Raw genomic sequence first — 8,136 nt, 5'->3', positions numbered from 1 at the left:
TATGTACCCCATGCTAGCTTCCTTTAATCTTTCCTTTCCTTTCTTATAATAGATCCTGTTGTGCCAGGAGGAGTGCCTTTCACCTCTCGTTTTTAGCTCTCTCCGATCAGTGCTTATGTAGATAGATATTCAAGATAGCCAAGGGTATAGGGAGGAAGGAAGAGAATGGAATAGCAAGTAGCATTAGTAATCAGACAACCCAGAGGTATCGTAGATCAGAATAAATAACAGAGGACACTCATTTGTGTTGCCTATGTAGAGGAAGTGCATATTTCTTTCTGCATTTTGGATATTTTAACATGTGCTTCGTAATGTACATTTGTGAACCTTAACAATGGTCAACAAACTAAAGAATTTTACATATACAGTGATATTTACTCTATAATGTTTAGTAATCAAAACTAAAAAATAAGCATCATCAATTAGGGGTGCTATTGCAGTGAAATACTGTCTAGTCTATTTAAAGGGATACGTCAGGATTTTGGCAAGGAAGCCCTTTATCTAGTTCCCCAGAGTCAGATGAACTTGTGGATACCGTTTTTATGTCTGAGTGCAGTGTGAAGGAAGTCGCTCACTAGTGTTAGCGCAATTGCTAACTAGCGTTAGCGCAATGACTTGAAGTCTATGGTAACTGCTAGCAAGCTAGTAGATACTATAGACTTCCAGTCGTTGCGCTAATACTAGTTAGCATTGGCTCACTGAACTACCTCTAACTTCCTTCATACTGGATGCAGATACTGTACATAAAAATGGTATCCATGAGTTCATCTGACTCTGGAGAGATAGAGTATTGCCAAAATCCCGAAATATCCCTTTAATCATAAACTGTCCAAAATGTGCCATTAGGGAGCACTGTGTGCTCTGCAGAAAAGCAGAACGCTTGGAGCACCATCAAGGATCTGTAGATCTGCTGTACACAAATGCCCATGGTCTCCCATTTCCACTGTGTTGGACCATGCTATCAGATAAGGCTCGGTAACCTTTACAATGTTCTAATACTGCTAGCATGGCGTGTTTAGCATATGTCAGGAGAGGTATTCATTAAATGGGAAAACATAGGCAAGCATTATGTAACCATGTGTTTACTGTAGGCCTAGTACTTCTATGCCTTGCTCAGGACATGCAATGTTCTTGACCTTTGAGTAAAGATAAGAGGGGATAAACTCTTGGTTTTAGAACAAGCTAGCCTTGTCAACAACATCATGTTTGGTAATTATCACATCAATGCATTTTACTATGGAACTTAGGCCTGTATTCGATCACTTGCACGTAGAGGAAAATCTGCAGGTTCCATCAGGATGTAATCACTGTAATCATCGATTGGTGGTGTAATTACCCGCATTAAAAACAAAACACACCCAATAAGCTGTTCCAATCACAGACATTATCATTGAACATTGATGCGAAACCATACCTGTCCTTAAAGGGATAGTTCACTGTTTCGAAGCTGAAACCAAAACATGAACTATCCCTTTAAAATGTACTATAAACATTATGAGTGAACCTGCAGCGTAGTTTCCTTTTTTTATTGATTTGGGGCCTTAGTTTTAAACAGATACATCCAAAAATAGATCCAGTTACCTTTACTTATTGAAGTAATTCAGGAATTCAGATGATATGTTACCATATTTAACTTTTGTAGCCCTTTCCTGCAGTCAAATGACCAAATCGCCCTCCAGTGGCCTGATGGGTGGAATGTTGTTCATACTTTTCATAATTTCATAGTTAATAAACATTATTAAACCAAACAGCTGAACATCCAGTGTTTCTATATCAAACGGTTTTGTTATATTTCAGTCTTCTGTGATGTATATAAAAGTGTAATATTGGGACGTAAACTCAAAATATAGTACATTTCAACTCTATACCTGACATGGTAGAGGCATCTTCTTTTTTTCAAAGCCCATAACCATGTGTGTGATGTGTATACCTTAGTATCAAAGTAGATTTGTTTAAGGCTACCAAGAAAAACTCTGTGTGACCCTGATTTAGCCCACTGCAGTAAAAGGTTAAATATAGATTGTACTTTCCTCTCCCAAAAATGTGAGGGAAATCCGCTCAAGTTTGAATAATACCTGGAAGAATGAGTGATGCATAGGTGTAGGCTATAATCCTGTGATCCGATTGATGAAATATTTGTTGTTGTTTCCACCTGGACTCTATAACAGTCTACAGGTGACAAATCACAACGACTAAAATGGGAAAGTCCATGCCCTTGTGCTTGTATCTTACATATACCCTGATGGACTCAAAGTTACTTGAGTTATGAATTATTAAAGGATCTACATTGGAGAGCCTTTTGAGGCTCAGACCGAAGGTGATTTGTTTTTACAGCAGATGAAGCTGCTACATGCTAAAGTGAATATTTTAGACACTAGACTAAGGGAAGACAGAACAGTATGACATAATCGCTGCGTATATTGCAGTCATACAGGTTTCATGACATAACCTACTCTAATATCAGCGTAACTAGAATTACCTAGTAACTCCCATGTGACTACTGTGCAACAAAGGAGTGGGCCTAAGGACATTTATGGAGCCATTTTAGCAATGATGGTTAAATGGGGTTGTTTTACCTACATTTGTTGAAGGAACTGATTGTAAGTCCTTCCGGATAAAGCTTCTGCTAAATGACCAAAATGCAAATGTAGATTACTGCCTAGTACACCATAATTACACAATTTATTCCTCATAGACATTTAGGAATACATCTCCTCTAATACATAGTGTTATCCCAATCTCTAAGCACTGATTTACAGTCATGTTGGCGTGTCTAGAACGAGCATGTCGGGAATATTCTACCTTGAGCGAATCCGCTCTGAGGGTAAATGAGCTTTTAGTCATCTGACAAAGATAAAGGTAAGTGAGCTGCAAGAATAACAGCATATAATTTGACATCAGCTGATATATTACAATTATCTCTTTGGAAATACAGCGGTAGGCTATAGGACCCTTTCCCTGATTGTATTATTTGTCTTGGAGAATGATTGTTAATGGGCTGTGGATGATTGATGAACAAGTCAGAAGAGAAATATGAACGAGACAAAAACAGACCAGGGATATTTCATTCATTCCATCGCACATTTTAGTCTTGGCTATAGAGAAACAGAACTATGTGTTTTAAAGATACCACTGATGAAACGATTGCATTTTTAGGAATACGTTGTCGTGAATTCATGCGATTTCGTTGGATTCGGTTTGTCTATTAAATGCTTTGAAATAGACATCAGTACTCGCAGTCATATACCGTCACTCTTGGTTGAAGATATGGTGTGCTGTTGTTGGCTTATACCAGTGTTCTTGAACCCTGGTCCTATTTTTTTTATATGGTTTGCAGGCTTTTGTTCCAGCCCAGCACTAACACACTCGATTCAACCAAATCAGCTAATCATCAAGCTGTCGATTAGTTGATTCATCTGCGTCGGTAAAGGGCTGGAACGAATGCATACACACCCTGTGGATCCCCAGGTTGGAAGTCCAGGATTGAAGATCACAATAGCTTATTAGGTTCTTACAAGGATCTTAGAAGGATCCTTGTAGCATGTAAGGATCGAGTCAGCCAGCCGCCATATTGTGACTGTATCAACTGTTGGGTCTGTGGGAGAGATTATGTGGCGGACCTATGATCAGCCAGGATGATCCATTTAACATCTTTGAAATGTCTGCCTGGATGGTTACTCCACTCATTGAGTGTACAAAACATTAAGAACACCTTCCTAATATTGCCCTCAGAAAAGCCTCAATTCGTCGGGGCATGGACTCTACAAAGTGTCGAAGGCGTTCTACAGGGATGCTGGCCCATGTTGACTCCAACGCTTCCCACAGTTGTGTCAAGTTGGCTGGATGTTCTTTGGTTGGTGGACCCTTCTTGATACACACGGGGAACTGTTGAACGTGAAAAACCCAGCAGCGTTGCAGTTCTTGACACAAACCAGTGCGCCTGGCACCTACTACCATACCCAGTTCAAAGGCATTTAAATATTTTGTCTTGCCCATTCACCCTCTGAATGAAACACATACACAATACATGTTTCAATTATCTAAAGGCTTAGAAATTATTCTTTAACCTGTCACCTCCCATTCATCAACACTTATTGAAGTGGATTTAACAAGTGACATCAATAAGCGATCATAGCTTCCACTTGGATTCACCTGGTCAGTCTATGTCACAGAAAGAGCAATGTTATGTACAGTCAGTGTATATGCCTTGATTTATACACAAGAGCCAATATTCAGCGCAACAAAAGTGCCTTTTAAAGGTCTTATTTAAGGAAGGAATACTGTACACATGTATCTATTTTCTATTGACCAGTGCCCTGCAGTATAGGCTACAGATGATTATATTACAACGTGAAAATAAGAGAGGCAGCGAGGGTTCGTGGCTCACTATCAACGAATACAAACCACATTTATATTTGCCTTAACTCATAAGCCGCTTGAGTGTGTGTGTGTGTGTGCGTGTGTGAATCTGAATCTGAATCTGTATTCTGCGGCACAACCTCAGATATTGAATCAATCGCCTCCACCCACTCCCCGGCTCAGCTCTCCACCCCCATACACTCATATCTGTGCCTTTGTGAAAATTAATACCCCAGGGGGATAGCCTGTGTTGGGTTGGACGCCTGGTTCATTGATACTGCTACTTGTAGTACATTGCCAATTGAAATCCATTCAGGCCTTTTGCTCAGGCAATTAGTAGGTATACCTATTGAGAATTGGATGGAATTGGACATCTGTGTCGTGTTGCTTTTTGAGGTGAAATACAGTGATTGAATGTTATTTTCTGAAGTAAATGAAATCTAGCATTTTGATGCAAGTGTTATACCACTTGTCTTTTATGTGGAATAAGGCATCTGTTATGACAATGTCCTGTGAAGGGTTAAACCTTTAGTCATGTTCAAGTTCTACCCAGTAAATATTAACTTGCCTCGTGTCTCTCTGCCTAATGCATGTGCTGTATCTCAGTAACGCAACATGTCAGAAGTGGAATCAAACCCTTTTTTTTTCTCTGATTGTGTGACTTGACCAGGAAATATTCTGGGCGCTAGTTAGAGATTCTCTCCGTAACATATACCCGGCCCAGGTCATATGGTCTGGAACAACTCCTGGCCTTATGAAATAGGGAACAATTCTAGGAAATAGGGAAAATGTTAGCACCTCATTCCAAAAGCCAAAGGCGCTGTGGGTGGATGCAGCACCTCAACCCTCCCACTGCTCAGCAATGATGAGATACAGTATCTAATAAGAAAACCAACCATACCTGTAACGTGCACCTGTAACAACCATACCTGTAACAATCTCACCTCACAACATTGCCTGCAAAAGACCGTTTCAACCATGAAAACAAAGGCAAAACACAAGTGCCTCAAATCGATAACCTCATACCCCAGGACATATGAATAGAATCAATTAAACCTAAACATCCAAAGGGGCATGACCGGTGTTCCTCGTGTTGCATTTGATTGAGTCTTTACTGAGAATGTCGCTCCCATCAAAATTCCCAGTGGATATTACAGTAAGTGCATGGTCATGGATGTTTCTGTAGCGCTATCCGCAGTAGAGCATTAACGTCACTAATAACAGTGTGTGTGGAAGGATATTATCAAATTATTAGCGCTTCATCGGTTACCCTGGGATCAATATTAAGCCCGCTCTCATTTATAATCCTCAGGGCTGCAATGCACCGCGGGGCTTTTGGCGTTTAAACAAGGCTGTGTTTATCTATTCACGGTTATGCTCAGAGGGACGAATACATTTGAACATATAATATAATATATTATACCGATGTGGTGCTTTATTGTGGGATATTTTGTGTGCAATAACACAGGCATACAACAGACACAGCGATAAACACACACTGGTCCCATACTGTAGGCTACACTTGCATGCAATACACACAGGTATGAATTGTATACAGTCATGCATGTACTGTACGGTGTGAGACTGCTAGAATGGACTGCTATTACACACTAAACTCAGTGAGTCAGTGTATAGCTCACCCATCGGAGATATTACTTTTGGGTCCCGTTTTAAATGACGTGCAGCTTATAAAGGCTTCATAAACACCATATAAATGTGTCACATCATCTATGTGACACATGTCTGTATGTCATGCTCTATAAAGGCTTCATAAACGTGGCATAACTGTGTGACATAACCACCCATGTCAAATGTGCTATAACCCACTATGTCAAATATGGCATAATCCTGGGTTTTATAACGGGTGGCATAAACAAGAATGAATTCTATTAAAATGAAGCTTCACAAAGCCTTTCTAACTTTGTCATGTATCTTGGTGGAGCATTGCAACACCAGGATAGTGGGTTCAATTGCCGGGCTCACCGATACTTAAAAATGTGTGCACGCATGACTGTAAGTTGCTTTGGATAAGTGTCTGCTAAATTGCATATATTATATTACTCTAAAACATGTCTAGGATGGCCCAACCTCTTACCCTCTTGGGTGCATAGCCAATATTGGACCAAAATGCTGTGCTTCTGGATGACACACACTCTAAATTGTAGTCATGCACAGCAAAAACGTTGGTAGGACCCTTTTAAAATCTGTTAAAATGTTTTGCCTAATTCATTTTTTTTTTTGTGTGTGTAGTTTCCCTTTAATTCAGTGAGCATGCCCTACACTGTTGTATGGTTAGCAGTATTTCTGTAGTGTAGTAAGCACACATGTGCCCCCTTGTGGTGCCACTGGACAGTGAAAAACTATTCAATTAATCTTTATTTATTTTCATTTACATTAATTTGCAGTAGTTCAGTTTTGAGTTAGATTTACATAGATACCTCAATCGTTGACTTCACAGCAATTGCTAGCTAGCTAGCTAACGTATTTTAGCTAGCTAGCAGGCTCGGCTAAATAAAAATCCCCCTAGATACAGCCAAGTTTCATCGTCACTGTAATGCGGGTCCTCTAATGGGGACCAAGACGCGGCGTGAGATGTGCTCATAATTACTTTTATTTAAGTCTCAAACAACAAAACGACTATAAACAGTCCCGTCAGGTGCAACATACACAAAACAGGAAACAACCACCCACAAAACACAGGAAAAAACACCCCTACTAAATAGGACCTTCAATTAGAGGCAACGAGGAACAGCTGCCTCCAATTGAAGGTCAACCCAAGAAACTTAAACATAGAAATAGACATACTAGAACAAACATAGAAATATACTAACATAGAACATAAACCCCAAAACCCCGAAACACATAAAACAAACACCCCCTGCCACGCCCTGACCAAACTACAATAACAAATAACCCCCTTTACTGGTCAGGACGTGACAGTCACGTCATGGGATTTGTAAATTAATATAATAATACAACTCGAACGGAGTTTCCGCATCTATCCATTTAGAGTATTTTTGACACAGCACAGAAATGCCTTTGTCCAGACCTGCTAACTTTCTTAGTTGATACTTTTAAGGTTGGAACCAACATGCAGTACCTCCAGCAGGCAGAGAGGCAAGAACCATTCTTTCACCAGCTAAGGGACATGCTACAGTCTTCACAGCCCTGTGTAATGTTCAATGTAATTGCATTACTGGACTTTTTGAAACTTCATATATTTGTGTTGTTTTAAAAATGTAAAGATAAACAGACATGAGTACTTTAAACATGTCATTAATGTTTATTTGTTTTAGCTGTGATAATTCACTAAGTGTGGACGATATCCGATCCTCGTTTACTAAGTCAAACGACACCGCTGGTCCTGCTCACACTGCCTTACCCTGTGCTTTGACCTCTTTCTCCCCTCTCTCTCCAGATGAAATCTCACGTCTTGTGACGGCCGGCCGCCCAACAACCTGCCCACTTGACCCTATCCCCTCCTCTCTTCTCCAGACCATTTCCGGAGACCTTCTCCCCTACCTCACCTCGCTCATCAACTCATCCTTGACCGCTGGCTACGTCCCTTCCGTCTTCAAGAGAGCGAGAGTTGCACCCCTTCTGAAAAAACCTACACTCGGTCCCTCCGATGTCAACAACTACAGACCAGTATGCCTTCTTTCTTTTCTCTCCAAAACTCTTGAACGTGCCGTCCTTGGCCAGCTCTCCTGCTACCTCTCTCAGAATGACCTTCTTGATCCTAATCAGTCAGGTTTCAAGACTGGGCATTCAACTGAG

This window comes from Salmo salar, chromosome 14, assembly GCF_965601325.2.
Source record: "Salmo salar chromosome 14, fSalSal1, whole genome shotgun sequence".
NCBI classification, from domain to species: Eukaryota; Metazoa; Chordata; class Actinopteri; order Salmoniformes; family Salmonidae; genus Salmo; species Salmo salar.
The sequence above is the reverse complement of the archived record's forward strand: the minus strand, read 5'-3'. Positions refer to the sequence as shown.